The sequence below is a fragment of the Cydia strobilella genome, chromosome 24 (assembly GCF_947568885.1).
Source record: "Cydia strobilella chromosome 24, ilCydStro3.1, whole genome shotgun sequence".
NCBI lineage: Eukaryota > Metazoa > Arthropoda > Insecta > Lepidoptera > Tortricidae > Cydia > Cydia strobilella.
Window position 1 is genome coordinate 8,167,930 of NC_086064.1, and position 18,589 is coordinate 8,186,518.

At 36.1% G+C, this 18,589-nt stretch overlaps 1 protein-coding gene and 1 long non-coding RNA gene across 3 annotated transcripts in view; both read left to right on the top strand.

Annotated features, from left to right (window-relative positions):
• The window catches only part of LOC134751972 (AT-rich interactive domain-containing protein 5B-like), a 120,810-nt gene that overhangs the window by 68,784 nt on the left and 33,437 nt on the right, over positions 1-18,589 (top strand). The gene's annotated exons all lie outside the window — the stretch shown is intronic.
• On the top strand, positions 3,553-4,256 carry LOC134752218 (uncharacterized). Its single transcript, XR_010128744.1, has 2 exons — positions 3,553-3,796; positions 4,032-4,256. It is a non-coding gene; the product is annotated as an uncharacterized LOC134752218 (long non-coding RNA).

An 18,589-nucleotide genomic window follows, 5' to 3' on the forward strand; every position in this document is an offset into this window, starting at 1 on the left:
AAAAAAAACACACGGAACCTAGACTATATATGAAAGGACAGTTCGATAGAAAAAACCCAAATAAAACATCTGTGGCTTGTCAAAGATGTGCTATTTAAACCTTGAAGTTAAAATTTTGGATTTAAAATTGCGCAAAAACTGATGCCCGATTCAGGTCTCCCACAGATGAAAGGATATTATATGTCTAATTGTGGTATTTTCTATAAAAAGGGACTTTATTGTCGATAGCGCTTACGCCATTATTAACTATTCTCCGATATAAATACAATGCCGCGCGACGGCTGTGCGGCGTAAGCGCCATCGACAATAAGGTCCCTTTTGAAAGAAAGAAAGAAAAGACATTTATTGTAAAGACATTCTACAAACAGCGCCACCTCAGTTACAAAAAAGAACTTACTCACTAAACACTTAAAGCTAGGTACAATGGTAGTTATAGAAAAAGGAGTAAAGGTAAGTGTTAATGAATAACAACAAATTTTGGCGCCGCTATAGTGGCTACAAAAGGACGCCACTCAGCATATGCTCTGGTATAAATAAATACCACAGGTTTTCTGTGGCACCCCGGGCCGGAGGGTATCTTAGAACTATTTGGGGTAAATATTTTTCATAGAAAATGCCTTAATGTTCATTTTATTTTCAGTTCACCTTTAGTACTAAATGTGTATAACCTATTGTGCGGTTAATTCTAGAGCTCTTAGCTCGCTCGTGCTCGGGAATCGATTGGAATGAAACCGCTGGTAATGGGAGCCATTCTGGGTTACACGCCGCTCGACTCTACTTGATACTTTACAAACACAATATAATTTTAGTTTTTTTTTTTACTCTTTAGTACATATGTTGGACTATTTAGTCATTGTGTACCCGTTAAATATATAATAGTTATTTACGATACAAGTGCGGAAAAGAGGAAATTCGAAACGAGTGGCGATAAATTAAAACACGACCGCAGGGAGTGTTTTAAATCGACACGAGTTGCGAATTGCCTTTTCGCACGTGTATCGTACAACGTTTTACAGTACATATGGCCCTTTAAATTTTCGACATATGCACGAAAAGTGCTCTTTTACGCACTAGTGCGAGAAAGTAGCACCATATGTACTGTAAAATTTGTTTTTTAATTGTTTTTTTATTATTATTTAAAAGTTACTTACGCGAACAAGTTAAACATACTATAAAATGTGTATGAATTTAAAAGGGGCCCACTGACTATCAGTCCGCCGGACGATATCGTCCTGTCAGTTGTTCGGAACTGTCAAATTTTTTGTTCTAACTGACAGGCTGATATCGTCCGGCGGACTGATAGGTAGTCAGAGTGGGCCCTTTTACACGCCATCTTGCTTATTTGTGTCGTTTTTAAGAAAAAAGGTATCACATTGTCGCCTGCCATATAATAAAGACGCCCTGACAGGTTATTCGTATAAATATGGTACGTCTTTATGATAAGCGACAAAATGATACTTTTTGCTTGAAAACGTCACATTTTACTGAATTTACGATAAACTAGCTTCTTCCCTTTTACTTTGTTAAGTTTAAAAAAAAGGTACGAACAGTTCCAAGGTCGATGGTCAGTTAAGGTTTGTAACGTTAATTAACTCTTAATTGATTATTTTAACTGTAATTGGCTATAGGTTAATAGTATAGTCCGACAATTGTAGAAAACAAGGGCCTGACACTTTGATAGAGAAAGATAGTCTTATTGCGAAAAGTGGAAAAGCGGTGGTTGAGAGCACGCACTATGTAATGGGCCACATGTAGATGCGTCCTCTGATGTGCGGACGAAAAACTGACACCGCGGCCATCCTATCGCCATCCCGCCGCTCCATAAGCCATCCGACACCAGTACCACGGAATAAGTAATAGTATTATCATACAGAACGGCCACGCACCGCCCCGCCCTGACTCGAATTACCTCGCCCCGCGACAGCAGATTAACGGCCGTTTGCCGGCCGCTCAGTACTGTTTTTAAGCAACTTACACTATGACGCAGGACGCGTGTACATACGTGCCGTTCACACATAGAAACGCAAGTGATTTTTGATGTACGGCGTGACCACCCTGTGCCACTACCCTCTCTACACGCTGGCCCATCTTAGTGGGCCAGTATGATGGCCTATGATAGATAGATAGATAAAACGTTTATTTGGATGCTGCAAAAACACAATTTTATAAATAGTGTGTTTCCATCCCCGTCCCATCGTGTAGAGGAGCCATAAAACCGACACCGTGGCCATCCCATCGCCATCCCGCCGCTCCATAAGCCATCCGCCACTACCCTCTACACGTTGGCCCATCTTAGTGGGCCAGTACGATGGCCCATCGTGTAGAGGAGCCATAAAACCGACACCGTGGACATCCCATCGCCATTCCGCCGCTCCATAAGCCATCCGCCACTACCCTCTACACGTTTGCCCATCTCAGTGGGCCAGTACGATGGCCCATCGTGTAGAGGAGCCATAAAAACGACACCGTGGCCATCCCATCGCCATCCCGCCGCACCATAAGCCATCCGCCACTACCCTCTACACGTTGGCCCGTCTTAGTGAGCCAGTACGATGGCCCATCGCGTAGAGGAGCCATAAAACCGACACCGTGGCATCCCATCGCCATCCCGCCGCGCCATAAGCCATCCGCCACTACCCTCTACACGTTGGCCCTTCTTAGTGGGCCAGTAATACCGCGGACTTAAATAGCCTACATTCTACTGATTCCGCAACACTTTTTGAACAAAAAGGTTTAACTTTTACAAAAAAAAATGCTTGTATATTTAACCCCTTATATAAATAAGAGGTAATTACACAATGATGACCTTTGTATTGGCTTCGGTGACCTTTTAAACTTATTAATTTCGTCTCCGGACCCCTGTGAGGACATCTCAAAGCTGATTGTTTCACAAAACAAGGCAGAACCTATATTTCACTAGATTTATATTGAACGGGATATAGACCGTGATTACCTTTTGTATTATTTGTGAGCTCCTGATATTTCGACGCAGTTACATGCATCATGTTCACGGGTGACCCGTGACGGGTGAACTAACCGTGAATCACTCAAAACTCTAGAACCTAAATTTGTTTTAAATAGTTCATGTATTGAAAATAATTATCAATAACTTAACTAACTTAGCGGTTTCACTTACGTATTTTTAGTCACTCACCAAATGCAAATGGAGACCTAGGCTCTCCGAAACATGTCGCGTGAGTGACTAAAAATAATATCTCTCACGATAGTTTAAATTCAATTAGACTTATATTGAGCGGGATATAGACCGTGATTACCTTTTGTATAAAAGTACCTTACCTTTTGTAGTTTTTGTGTTGTTTTGTATAATATAAGTCTAGTGAAACTAACCGTGAATCATTCAAAACTTTAAATTCAATTATCAATAACTTCATAAATGTAACTTTCCGGTTGTCCTTCCTACCTAGGTAGGAATATGGCTCATGATTTCTTTTTCTTTCTGCTGTTATTATGTACTAGCGACCCGCCCCGGCTTCGCACGGGTGCAATGCTGATGTATTATACATATAAACCATCCTCTTGAATCACTCTACACAGAAAAAAAATAGTTCTCCAGCCAAGTAAATCCTCTTGTGTCAAGATATTTTGTGTTTCCTATATAAGGAAACAATAAAATTCTTGCGTCAAGATATAAAAGGTTTCAAATTTTATTATTTAAGGTAAAAAAATCAATACTTTATCCGAGCTATAAAAAGTTTTTTTTTTAAAAAGCTCAATATTCCCACCAAGAGCGTTTGCGTTTTGTTTTATGTATTGTATTTTTTGAAATTGAACCTAAGTGTCTTAGTGCAATACTTAAAGAACTTGTGTCAAGAAACTTTGTTTCTTGGGGTATAGACTCATAATTTCAATCGAGAATTGCATTTCTCCACGAAAACAAGAAAACGCATTGGCTTAAGAGTATGTTACTCAATGTAATTTTTTTATTTTTTCACACGAAGAGCCGAAATTTCTTAGCGTATGAAACCGGTAACTTAAGTCAAATCATAGTATTTTCTGAATTGAATCTTAAGTGTCTCAGGGCAATACTTAAAGAACTTGTGCCAAGAAACTTTGTTTCTTGGGGTTAGATACTCATAATTGAATTGAGAATTATATTTCTCCATGAAAACAAGAAAAAGCATTGGTTCAAGAGTACGTTACTCAATGTAAAATATGATATTATTTATATCTAGAGTAGAAATTTCTTAGCGCAAAGTTTAGTATGTTTTGAATAAAGAATTAATTTTCTTAAACCAAGATGATTTTCGTGATTCGTTGAAGATGTAATGTTTGTAGTTCTAAACTTTTCCATATTTTGAAGCGAGATACTACTGTTGCTTATGACAATTCAAAAGTTACTTGAGGTTAATAATTAGAATGTTTTAAATCAAAAGTTGTCCTCTTCATCAAAGATATTAATATTATTTCATGTAAAAGCTTGAATATTTTAATTAAGATATGTTTAACTGATAAACAAAACAGCTTTGTTCGAAATAGGCCATTGTTTATGATTAGTTTTAATAAATACATCATAAGTACGCTTGTTTGTTATTTAGGCATATAATGTCGGTTTTCCTTCAAGTACGTAATCATATGGCGTATTTCGATACAATACTGTTTTGTTTATCAGTAAAACATCTTGATAAAAAAATTCAAGCTTTTACATAAAATAATTATCCTTGATTAAGACAATATGTGATTTAATTAATTATAAACATTTATTTCAAGTAACTTCTGAATTGACGTAAGCAATATTAGTATCTCGCTCTAAAACATAGAAACAGTAGACTACAAAGAGATGTATCCACTTTTGGACCTTATTACAACGCAAAAAGTGGTTACATCTCTTTGTATTCAAATAAACAACAAACATTACATCTTCAACGAATTACAATAGTCATGTTGGTTTATAAAAAATAATCCTTTACATCAAAAATCTTGTCTACGTTAACATGACTCAAGGGCACACAAGGACAAACAAAAAACCCAGATTATAATGTTAACGTACACAACCTCTACCTACTTTTTTATTATTTTATGTAGGAAAAGTGGGTAACCCTAATAAATAATATCCAAAATAATTAACATGTATTTATTTATTAAAAGTCATAATATTATTTTGCCTCTATCAAGGTTGTACCTATTGCAATTTAAAAATTCACAACATAAAATTAAACTTCTAAAGTAACCCCCTCATTCATAAGTCTCTCAGGTCTCAATTACTTAATTTATGCTTTGTGTCGTTTTAATAAAGACAACTGTCGAAGTGAGAGATAAGGACAAAACATAAATTAACTAATTGAGGCATGAAAGAAGTTTATAAGGGGGTAAGTATATTCAAGTAGGTACCTATTTAAGGTGAACCGGAATAATTGCGCCAGTTGAGGTAAATGCGTCTTTTTACAATTACAAGAAAATGTTATTTAAGTGTAAAGGAAATTAATTATACTAAAAGCGGTCTTTCATCGGTGCCTGAAATGGCCTAATTGTCGCCTTGGTAAAATTTCGTCGAAACCTATCCATCTTCTTGTAATTCTAAAAAGACTCACTTACCTCAACTGACGCATTTGTCCCAGTCGACCTTAACCATAAACAGCTGACAGAGTGACGCCATTTTAGCGAGCAAACTGCCGCGCGAGGATGGGTCGTTTGCTTCGCGCGGCAATTTCCTCGCGAGGTTGCTCCCTCTGTGCAGAAACCCCTAATTTTATAACTACAAAGTGTCATATTTAATTTAAAGTAATTTACTGTACGTATACTTAAATATGTATAGGGTGTTAGGCACCTGCCATATTAGGTCATATACTTAATCATCTAATACAACTATGTATTTATACAATGAAATGTACAATTTATTTATTTATTAAAAGTCTCATGAATATACATTTATTTTGCCTCATTAAGTTTGTACTTATTACAATTTAAAAATTCACAACATAAAATTAAACTTACAAAGTAACCATAAACGTCTCTCAGGCCTCAAATACTTAATTTAAATACTTAATCAGTAATCACCTAAAGGTTCGACCACACCGCTGCTTAAAAAACGGTGAGGGTACGGAATCGCAGTGACGCGTCGTAAGCGTAACGATTTTATCGCATGCCCTTGCCCTCTCTAAAGTAAACCAAGAGTTTTGACTAATTGGCCATTAATAATATACAAAGCACTACATACCTAATTAAAATTTGTATTTATATACGTGTATATGTGTTTGATGATAATGTCCACCAGTATATTGCGCTTCTTTGCATTGAGTATCTTAAATGACTTATAATAATTAAGCACACTATTGCCATGGGCCGATGTTTGCAACAATGTGTGCATATCAAACTCAGGCAGCGGGGGTAGACATTTATATCTTCGAAAATATTAGTGATGTCATTGAGTAATGAAAGACTTAAATTTGAGTCGTCTAATCCTAAGTTACTCTTGGGAGAATTGGCATCCTTATTCATGTCCATAGTAGTGTCTGTTGTTTCTGTTTCAGCAAAAGAATCCAGCAACTCGTGGTTGTGGGTTTACTCAGTTTACAGCTCAATTTACGGTGCATCTGCGTCACTTAAGAAGCGGCATGGTCGAACCTTGATACAACTATTTATACAATGAAATGTACAATCTTTCGCCAACTGAGCGGAGTGTCATAGGCAATTGGCTATGACAATCGGTCAGGGACACTAACTTACAGTTATAATGATCATAGTCTCGTTCGACCTGATAAGCTTTAAAATGGTTGCTATAACCATAAACTTGTATTTTTTTGCAAGAAAATAATACTGAGTTCAAATCATTGTTTTTCACAAAAATGTTATTAACCATTAAAAAATCCGGGTTATCGTCTACGCAGTCAAAGAGCAATACACTATTTGTGTTGTAAATAATGCCGTTGATTTCATAAGTTGGAACTGAAAGATAATCATCCTCTAATGCTTTTGGAATGTTAAGACGGCTCGTTTTACCAACATTGATAGCGTCGTTAAAGCCAATTTTCGTTATATATCTTGAGCTGGTTTTCAATTCACACCGCAACGCGATTGAATAACACAAATTTTTGCGACATGTTATAGACTGGGCCACTCGTTTCAAATCTTTATGTTTAGCTTCGAATTTGAATGCAGAGTAAAAAATAGGTGGACCGCATTTTTTGATTACTGAAGGATAATGTAACAAGAAGTGATATTTCGGCTTCAAGTGAGTCTGGAATAATTGACAATACATTTCGTGATGTTCTTTGATAACTTCTTTTAAATTTTGTAAATGTTCTAAGGAAATTACTTGACTTGTTAACACATCAGTTATTTCTAGCAACATCAAATAGTATTTCCATATCTCATCGTTATCAGCGATCAGGTCACCAATTATATACCGAAAATTTCTTACTAAACATAGCATTTCAGAAGCTGACATAATGATTGATCCATTAGTTAAATGTTTGTTATTAATTGGCGGTGGATGATTATCTTCCGAACTGCTGTAATTAAAATACTTAATTCTCGAATTTAGTTGTTCTAGTGAAAAAAAGTTTTTATTTATTAATGATTTTATGATAGCAGCCATGCTATATCTATGAACGCCTTCGCAAAGATCGTGCATGACGTCTACACTAATATTGTCACAAATATGAAATCGTTCCAACCTATTCCACAAACAATTTTCTTTTACGCCGACATTATTTTCTAAATAGTAATCGTAGTCTTCTTTTTTACGCATTTTCTCTTGGTTTTCAATAATTTCGGTTTGACATTCTTGTTTTCCCATTGTACAAATTCTACAAAACACATTTGCTGAGAAACTTTCTACACAACCTAAAATGGAATTTAGGCCTAAGTTGTCTCCACAAAGTACTATCAATGTAAACTTAATATTGAGTGTCTTGTTTTCATAACAAACGTTAATGCCAGTAGCTTCTAGAAATAGTAACTCACTAAGTAGTGGCTCAAAAACTTTTTGATTACCAAACTTTGTCCGCTGGCTAGTATAGAAAAGAAGAGTTAAAAAAACATTTTCTAACCTGCTAGCATACTGAGGAGGAACAGTTCCTACAGATGAATAAACTGCGCCAATTTTGTGCTTGCCTGCGTGGCTGCCGAGAGGGTTGCCTGCTTCAAAATCATCGTAGTACACATATAGAGGAAGAACTGTATCTAAACAGTTATCCATTTGTTGTCTCCACAAAGAGCCATTGACTACATTACGTAATATACCGTTGCCACTAATGGAGATCTTTTTCTGATAGTCTAGTATAGTGTTTAAAACGTTCGGTAACTCCAAAAAAAGTTTTAATGTTTTTCTCAAGGGTAAAATATACACATATTCGTCTTTGAGGCTCATTAAAACTGTATCTTTTTTTTTCGGCGCTTTAGAGACACCAATTTTTTTTTTTACCGGCGCTACTATTTTCCCGTTCGTATGTAATAAATTAATAATTTTATGCTCTGTGTCAACCGAGTTAAAACAGGTCTCAAAATTATCAACTGCTTTTTTTATTATTTCAAAAGAGTTTTCATCAAATCCGTTATTGTTTTTTATAGTTTCAATCAGTTGTTTCAGTGGACACAGACTTTGAGTAAGAAATAATTTAAAGTTAATAATTATATCTTTAACTTTATTACGAGGAATCGCAAGGGCACTGTACAGATTAACTATAAGCCCTAGAACACCTAAATTAAGAGCATTTTGAATTTCTAGTAATTTATCGTCTGCATTGCTACTGACATTGTAAGTTGACTGTGTTTCTTTTATGTCAGAATTATCTTTGTCGTGTTGAGTCGACGAAGACGCGGCATCTGATTGGCTCTGCGTGCCTTGTGATCTTAAGGTCACTACTTCATTCGTTTCATTACTGTCGAGCTTACGCTCTTTAAATAATTTGTGAAAACCAAACAAATGATCTTTCAGATTATATTTTGTATCATAAGTCCGGTTACAATTTTCTATAGGACAAACAAAATAATTCGTGATGCTATGAATTAATTCCAAGTGTAAAATATACCTTTTGAAGTTTTGGATGTCTAGCTTACATTTAGGACACAACATAATGACAGGTTTGCACGATTCTCAGCAATACAATGTGCTTGCTTATATAATATATCAATTTTAAAGAAGAAATATTTTAAAGCAGACCTGCTATTTCATGTTTAAAATTTCTACAACATGTGGAGGAACCCTATCATACTTGGTTACTATTCCGTAAACTTTCCTTTGTATTGTTAAATATAAATATTCAGAAGCATTTGGGTATCGCACATGAAATACATGATACATTTTAAATAGTAGGTCAAATGCTTTGCTTGCGCAATCGAATACATACTTTATGTCATCAATGACCATGTACAAACAGGTGAAATTATGTAAGCTGCCCTGTAGTAAGACGTACGGCTGCACTGACAGTTTCCGCGCCAAGTTCTTAGATTTCTGTTCTTGTATCTTCTTGTCGATATCTCCGGCGGTCTGAAATCAAATACATTATAAGTGATATGCTAAGCAGACGACGTACAGTAGCGGCGATAGTAAGAATTATTAGTTAAACAATTCGTTTGAATAACAAGTTTGCTATAAAGTTCAAATTACCAGTAATACAACTCCCATGATATGATATAGAAGTAATTTTTTTAACTGATATTTCTATTATTGAGAGGTCTTTCTATAACATACCACATAAAAAAGTACTCAAATAGATAGCCTACAAGGGTACACTATTTTCTGAAAACTCCCATTCAAGGATTAATACGCATAAATAGAAACAAACGCATTATGAGTGCCACTTGCACCATCCCACTAACCCGGGCTAACCGGTTAAACCGTTAACCCAGTGTCAAATTATACTAGAAACCATGGTAACTCCAGCCACTTCAGGTTTAACCGGCTAATCCCAAGTAAGTTGGCTTAAGAGTCTCCGGCAAGCTCGGCCGAATTTCACCTTCCCATACAAACGAAGTTCCGTTCTCATTTTAAAAATACAATACAATACTACAAATACTCTTTATTGTACACCTCATTACAGGAAACAATACAAAGAATACAGTAGAGAAGAGGTTACGTGTTGGATTGTAATGAAACTTTGCACATACAATGACATGAGGTCTGAAATTAGTTTTTCACCTCAGCAGCTCGAACAAGCCTACTTTCGTCACTCCCTGGAGTGAGGAAAGTGCGACTTTCCTCACTCCAGGGAGTGAAACAATGTAGCTTTTTAATTTAGTGAAGGCCATGAACTTCATACTACGGTACGGTACGGTACGGTTAAAAATTGTTAAATAACAAACGAAACCGTCAACGCCATCTATACGACTGTAGGCCAAAACTAGTAGCGCCCTCTGAACGAGAATCAAATTTTCTTGATTTTCGAGGCACGTTTTTTCCTTAGACTGTATCTATCTATTACGGAGTTATATCTATCTTTGATAATACACATAGGTAACTTACGTCTGTTTGTACGATGATGCCTTCAGTTGCTTCCGTCGATGAGTATTTGACAGTTCTTGAAAGTCTGCCTTTTGGAGGGATTAAGTACGCCAATAAGCTTATTTGTACCGGAATCCTTTTATCTATTAACAAAATATAGAATTAGAATTTGGAGAAAACTATTAATATTAAAGGAGCTGATATGTGGCAATACATTCGTACATCATACAGCTTTACATCATACATCTTACAATACAAACTTTAAACTCTTTCAGAATTATAATACCTGATGTTATATTAATAATGTACCTAATAATATTACACGAAAAGGTAAAGGGAACCGCTTACCTTCATCTGTTATGGCACTCAATGTTTCGATTAGAGAGAGTGCATTTTTATTATTTATTTGGCCCTTCTTTGCTATAAGAAGCTTCTGAAAAAAGTCATGCCAATTCTTATGGAAATTCAACGACTTTTCTTTGAACAGTTCTTCAAAATCGGAATTAATCTAAAAAAAAAAATATTAACTATTAAGTAACTTCAGAACCAATTCACACACTATGGAGATGGAGCATACATGGTCGCAATCCTCAGCAGTGAGGGACCGAGGAAGAAGAGAAAATAATTTTATGAAAAAAAAAAACCGACTTCAACATGTCAGCCCAGCCCAGCGTGTCAATGACAGTAGGTAAGGTACGCTCAACAATAAAATGGGCCTAATCTGGAACCATTTTTTTTTAATCGGTAACAAACATAAAAAACATTTCCTCCTCCTCTTGAAATTTTGAAGTCAGTTGAAAACAGTTTTGTTTGAGTTCAAAATGCATAAAGGACTTACCAGGACATGTCCTCTATCACTTTTTAAAATGCTCCAATTTTCAAGAAAATCATGGACTGTAGATGAATTGGTGTGCCTCCTTCTCAGTCTGAATGTTTTCTTCCATTTGCTAATGACATCTTCCCAAGGCTCGTTATTATTATTCAACCATAAAACGTCATCGTCATCTGAAAACAAACACCACATTTTATAAATCAACCTGTCATACTTACAATACAAATAATACAAAATATTGTAGTCATTGCATTTTTTTTTTCTTAACTAATGTAAGTAATAAAATAATAAATTGGAGTCTCCCGAGAGATACCTAAGTAGAATATATTGAATAAGAATTTATCACAAACCTAAACATTCAGTTTCAATTAATTCTTCTCCACTCGCAGTTAATGTGTCAATCTTAGTAGCAGAACTCCTTCGTTTTTCTCCAGAAATGAACAAAAGGTTTCGTACTTTATCAACTAGCTTTCCTTTTGCAGGAACGTATTTTCCTGTAAGCGACTTACAAGTGGGGATGGCTTTCACGTAGTAAGTTTCTAGAGTCTCACATGGAAAAAGTGATATTATTTTGGCACCGAGTATATTGTAGTCCTCGGGTTTCAATTTGCTGAAAGCAACATTTTTATATGTTTAAGTAAAACACAGTTAATAATGGCAAAACAAACAAAGGTAACATAATAATATTATTATTAAATAAATATGTATTTTGTACTGATTTAACATGCACAAAGGGGAACTTATCTCTTATACTATTTTAGACTAAGAGCTGGCTACGTCAGAAATGACATAACAATGAGAGCAACCAAACCCGTATAGTTAGATTACTATACTGTCCTTAATACTAGATTCGGAAACCTGGAAGCTTTTAATGGGTGGAGGTCAGAATAACAGACAAAAAAAAATAAGTTTGGAAAAAGTCTTATTTATATAGGACGGCCTATATTTTCCCATTGTAACAAAAAACATTGCATATTATTTCAGAATCCAATACAGGAGGTGAGCCATTTGGCACTACTTCCTCCCAACAGAAACTTCTGGAAATATATTAAAATGCACTGCCTTTTGCCCTTTGTCTCGTCTTGGCATTTTTACTTTTTATAAAATAAAATAAAAAGTAAAAATGACCCGCCCTAGTAGCCAGCTCTCCGGCTATATGCCATCCAGTTAAAGTAAAATGTGTTTTTTTTTACAAAGATGGGCCAAAAATCGTAATATGCCAAATAACCCAGGAAAGATTGTTAGAAAGAGGCATCGGTTTGGGCATCAGAGGTTTAAATATTAAAAAGAATTGTTTGCTCTAAACTAAGACTTGACTACTAACTAAGCCTTTAATAATCTACAAAGCACTACATACATTCTAATTAAAATTTATATTTTTACTTGTTGTCAATATATGTATATAATATACTAGGCATTCTCAAAATGTGCTCCGCGGAGCCCTAGCTTCTGTAGGGGCTCTGTGAGAAATTTACTTTTACTAAACCATTTTAATATACTATAGGTTTAATATACTAAACTATCTCTATAATAAATTTCACTATGATAAAAGATAGACAGACAGACACACTTTCGCATTTATAATATTATAATGAATGAATGAATGTTTATTTATTCTGGCAATAGACCCATTACATAATTTTACAATACAAATACAATAAATTTAAAAGACAAGAAGAAATACAGTAAAAATAAAATAAATAACCACTTAAAACTACTAAAATAATGATGTGTTTGATGATAATATTCACCAGTTTAGGTTGAAATATAAAAATCTTTTGTTTGCTCTAAAGTAAACCAAAAGTTTTGACTACTTGGCGATTAATGATCTACAAAGCACTACATACAAACTAATTAAAATTTGTATTTACTTGTTGACAATATATGTATATATGTGTTTGATGATAATGTCCACCAGTATATTGCGCTTCTTTGCATTGAGTATCTTGAATGACTTATAATAATTAAGCACGCTATTGCCATGGGCCGATGTTTGCAACAATGTGTGCATATCAAACTCAGGCAGCGGGGGTCTATTTGTATCTTCAAAAATATTAGTGATGTCATTGAGTAATGAAAGACTTAAATTTGAGTCGTCTAATCCTAAGTTACTCTTGGGAGAATTAGCATCCTTATTCATGTCCATAGTAGTATCTGTTGTTTCTGTTTCAGCAAAAGAATCCAGCAACTCGTGGATGTGGGTCTTTAATGTTATTCTTTGTCCAATATGAGGACACAGTTCTTTGAGATATGCATCAGTCAAGTCTTTAAATTTTTCGATTGAAAGATCATTATCTAAAATACAAAATAACATTAAGTAACGGCACCAGTGGTAGCACACGGCACACAAAGGGTTCCGTACCATTATCTATGAAAACGGTCACCCATCCAAGTAGTGACCTCGCCCGACGTTGCTAACTTCGGTGATTGGACGAGAACCTCGAGATTGGGAAATATGGGTCAGACTATACCAAAGGGGGGCCGGCTTGTCCAATATTTACAAAATAGGACAACAAGACACACAAGATTAAAGAAAAATATAGGTAATCTATCTTTGCTTAGGCTTTACCACGGAAATATCCACGCCGCCCACGCCATTGATAGTTGATAGGCACAACCTAAAACTTTCGTCCAAACAGATCGGGTGACATTTAGATATAATTATTTATAATAATACTTACTTACTACTACACGTAAATGAATTTATAATTACTTGAATAACTGACTAGGTACTTACCAAGAAAACTTTTCACCACTTCGGGTGGCATGCCCCACGAATGAAGTAACACGCTCGTTTCTTCCATTATCTCTTGTAATGCACTCGAGTCCCCTGTGGCCACGTACAGCAGCAGATCACACACAAATAATAATAAACTACTATCGTGATATTCGTGATATCCATAAACAGATAAACGGTAAGCGGCGCAAGCGTTGAATATGTTCCGGAAGAGATTGGAGAGAAAAAAATAACGATAGGAAAGGATACTATCAGTTGAGTGTTGCCAATTTACAAATTTTATTTCCCGGTTCCCGGGAAGTCTTTTTATTAAGGGGCCTATTTTTTTGTCAAAATAAGAACTTTAAAGGCTCCTCTACACAATGGTCCAGCGTAGGCCAGTCTAAGTGACGCAGCTATGCGGTGGATTGAGATAGCAATATCACTTGCTCCCTCTAACGCATAAATGCGTCCCTTAGACTGGCCGACGCTGGGCCATTGTGTACTGGGGCCTTAAGGCCAAAGACATTCTATATTAAATAACAAGACAGTGTACTGAAGATTTTTGACTAACCATATTTCAATATAAGGCCTCATTAGCACGATCGCTTTTAAAAAAAAAGCGTTTAAATGACACAAATGGATACATGTGAAAATGTGTGTGTGTGTGTGTGTGTGTGTGTGTGTGTGTGTGTGTGTGTGTGTGTGTGTGTGTGTGTAATGTGTGTGTAATGTGTGTGGAATGTGTATTTATTCACACCACAGATTATTAACTAGTATTCACACGATGGCGGTGGCGCTTTTTATTAAGCGTTGTTGGATTTTCGACTTTAAGCGCTGGTCGTTAAATCGAATTTAACGTGCGGACGGATTAAAGCGCTTTTTAACGCGCGTTGTCAAACGCAACTTGTCACTGTCAGTATGTAAGAACAATGAAAACTATACTGATCCCCTTCTTTCGGGTGCTAGTACTAGCGTAAGACAAAGACAGTATGATTCTCTCTGTCTATATGCTTGAAATGAGACAGCCTGGCTTGACCAAACTATATATATTATAGTCTGGCAAACACAAATTAGTTGGTCAAACCAAATTGTCAGTAAATAAAAACAAAAAAATCGGCCAAATGCGAGTCGGACTCGCACACGAAGGGTTCCGTACCATTATCTATAAAAACGGTCCAAATACTGACCCCGCTCGACGTTGCTTAACTTCGGTGATTGAACGTGAACCTCGAGATTTTAGTATTTGTAGTTATAGCCGAGCAGCAACAGAAATACATCATCTGTGAAAATTTCAACTGTCTAGCTATCACGGGTCATAAGATACAGCCTGATGACAGACGGACGGACAGACGGGCAGCGAAGTCTTAGTAATAGGTCCCTTTGGGTACGGACCCCTAAAAAGCCGGCCAGTGCGAGTCGGACTCGCACACGAAGGGTTCCGTATCATTATCTATGAAAACGGTCACCCATCTAAGTACAGACCTCGCCCGACGTTGCTTAACTTCGGTGATTGGACGAGAACCTCGAGATTGGAAAGAAATATTTATTTTATTTTGTTTTTAGTATTTGTTGTTATAGCGGCAACAGAAATAGGTACATCATCTGTGAAAATTTCAGCTGTCTAGCTATCACAGATCACGAGATACAGCCTGGTGACAGACGGACGGACGGACAGCGAAGTCTTAGTAATAGGGTCCCGTTTTTACCCTTTCGGTACGGAACCCTAAAATCTATACTCATCCTTTTCTTTTCGGTGCTTGTACTGGTGTAAGACTAAGATAGTATGATTCTCTCTGTCTATGTTTGAAATGAGACAGTCCTTTAACAAACTATACAAACTAAACGGATAATCACAATTACCAATTTAAAGACATTTTTTGTGCAGTGGCAACACCACGAAAAGTGTAAGAAACTCTAATGTTTTTAATATTCCGTTTAAGATATGACTTTTTTATATGGCGTATTATTCTTTTATTTAAATATCTTGAATCTTCAATGTAGTTTCAAGAATATCAAACCAAGAATTAGTAAAATCAAGCCAAGAACGTATTAACTCTTGACGCAAAACTTTGTTATTATTCGATTTTAACTTGTTGATTCTCGAGTGGAGATTGTAGACATTAAATCAAGAATATGGGATATGAAGCCAAGAATGTAATAAATCTTGACGTAAATCCGTGTTAATTTTTGATTTAAGAGCTCTTTGAATTTTAAAAGGAGTTTATAAGCATCAAACCAAAAGTTGTTAAAATCAAGCCAAGAATGTATTAGCTCTGGACGCAAAACTTTGTTATTATTCGATTTAAACGTGTTGATTTTCGAATGGATCTTGTAGACATTAAATCAAGAATTTGGGATATGAAGCCAAGAATCTAATAAATCTTGACGTAAACCTGTGTTAAGTTTTGATTTAAGAGCTACTTGAATTTTGAATAGAGTTTTTAAGCATCAAACCAAGAATTATTAAAATCAAGCCAAGAATTAACTAAATCTTGGCGTAAAACCGTGTATTTTTTTATTTGAACTTCTTATATCTCGACTGTAGAATGTATATGTCAAACCAAGAGTTAATCGCTCTTGCCTAAAAACTTAAAAGTCTCAAAGCAAAACTTTGGTGCTTCTTCTTTGAAATAGCTTTGGCTCTTGACTGTAGGTTGAAAACATCAAATCAAGAATTAATCGCTCTTGCCTAAAAACTTAAAAGTCTCAAAGGAAAATTTTGGTGCTTCTTCTTTGGAATTGGGTAATATTTTTGGTTTGATGAAGAGTTACTCAAGCTAAAACCGTTTTTTAAGAGCGTGCAATATCTCTTGCTAAGACGTTTTTTTATTGCGGCGAATAATTAATATCTTAACTCAAATCACTACCTTTAGCTTCAAAAATGTGTAAAGATAAAACTAAATAATTTTTATTCTGCTTTAAAAAATCATGATGTTTTTAACTCGAGACATATTTATTGGACCAAGCAATTTATTATTTTCTTTAAGCAACCGTGCGCAAGAGAGTTTTGCGTTTTGAGTTAAGATATCTTTTTTATCTGTGTATCTATTAGAAAAAACCGCATCAAAATCCGTTGCATAGTTTTAAAGATCTAAGCATACATAGGGACAGACATCCATCCAGACAGCAGGAAGCGACTTTGTTTAATAATGAACCTCCAGGTCTGTTTCTTAAGTATATTTAGTACATTGTACTACAAATCCATTTGATTATGTGACTGTTCTAAAAAAAATAGGAATCTAATTATTTGTTGATAAATACTGAATAATATGGGGCATTTTCTATGAAAAAAGGGACCTTATTGTCGATGGCGCTTACGCCGCACAGCATCGCGCGGCATTGTATTTATATCGGAGCATCGTTTATAATGGCGTAAGCGCCATCGACAATAAGGTCCCTTTTTATAGAAAATACCACATATTATTAACTAGCTCTAGCTCGTTTGTGTGTTTCACGAACAAAAATATTTTCTATTCTATTCTCTATTACAAGTTATTATAACCCTCAGTTATGTATAATTTTCTCAATAGTACCCAAAAAACTTGTCACTCCCACTGCCCACTCCCACCGCTGGGCACTAGCGGTGGACTCACATTATGGTTCAATAGTCTTACAAAAAACAATCATCTATACGTTATCAAATCAGTTAAAACCCGCAATTAGCTTGTCAGTCCTACTGCCCACCCCCACCGCTGGGCACAAGCTGGCTGGAGACACATTATGCCCGCTATCGATTGATGACTAATAATAGAATCCGTGGCCCAAGCCACAGGAGCGAGCGGGGCGGACACGACTTCACTGTCGCTGCTGGCAGCTTTCTCGCGCAACGTATTAGATAAAGATAAAGATTTAAGTAGGCATATTACAATGCGCTTTGGAACGTCAAATAAAGGGGCCCACTAACTATCAGTCCGCCGGACGATATCGGCCTGTCAGTTAGAACAAAAATTTGACAGTTCCGAACAACTGACAGGCCGATATCGTCCGGCGGACTGATAGTCAGTGGGCCCCTTTAAGCTACGCCGTCTCTAACCCTACATCTCTGCATCGCAATACAGCGGGGAAATGCTGCCAGCATCCTCGGCACCATGATAAAGCGGCCACATTTTCTAGATAAATATTTTAGTTTTATTTAGTTATTAGTTTTAATTTAGTTACGTCGAGTCGAGGGCTACATATTTACGCCGTTCGGCGAGTCGAAACTCTGGGACCGTGGGGGCCCAGTGCGAAATCCTTTTTTAAAGATATCTCCGAGCGCCGTCCAAAGAGGTAACGCTGCCAGTCTTCTGGGGAGCATTTTTTAGGGTTCCGTACCCATAGTCTGTCCGTCTGTCTGTCGGTATTTCTGTCGTCGCTATAACAACAAATAATAAAAACTTAAATTTGTACGGAACCCTCGGTGAGCGAGTCCGACTCGCACTTTACCTGTTTTTTCCTTTTGAGGTACGGAACCCTGAAAACGAATCCTTATTTGCATTTTGTCGTAAATTCCAGCTCAGCAGTTATATTTTGCACACAACTTTCAAGTTTTACATAAAAAAACTTGTACTAGCTCTATTTCATTTTTTAGCCACGAAAACTAGTTCTAGACAATCTAGATTCTAGATATAGTTATATGTTACGTTAATGTTTACGT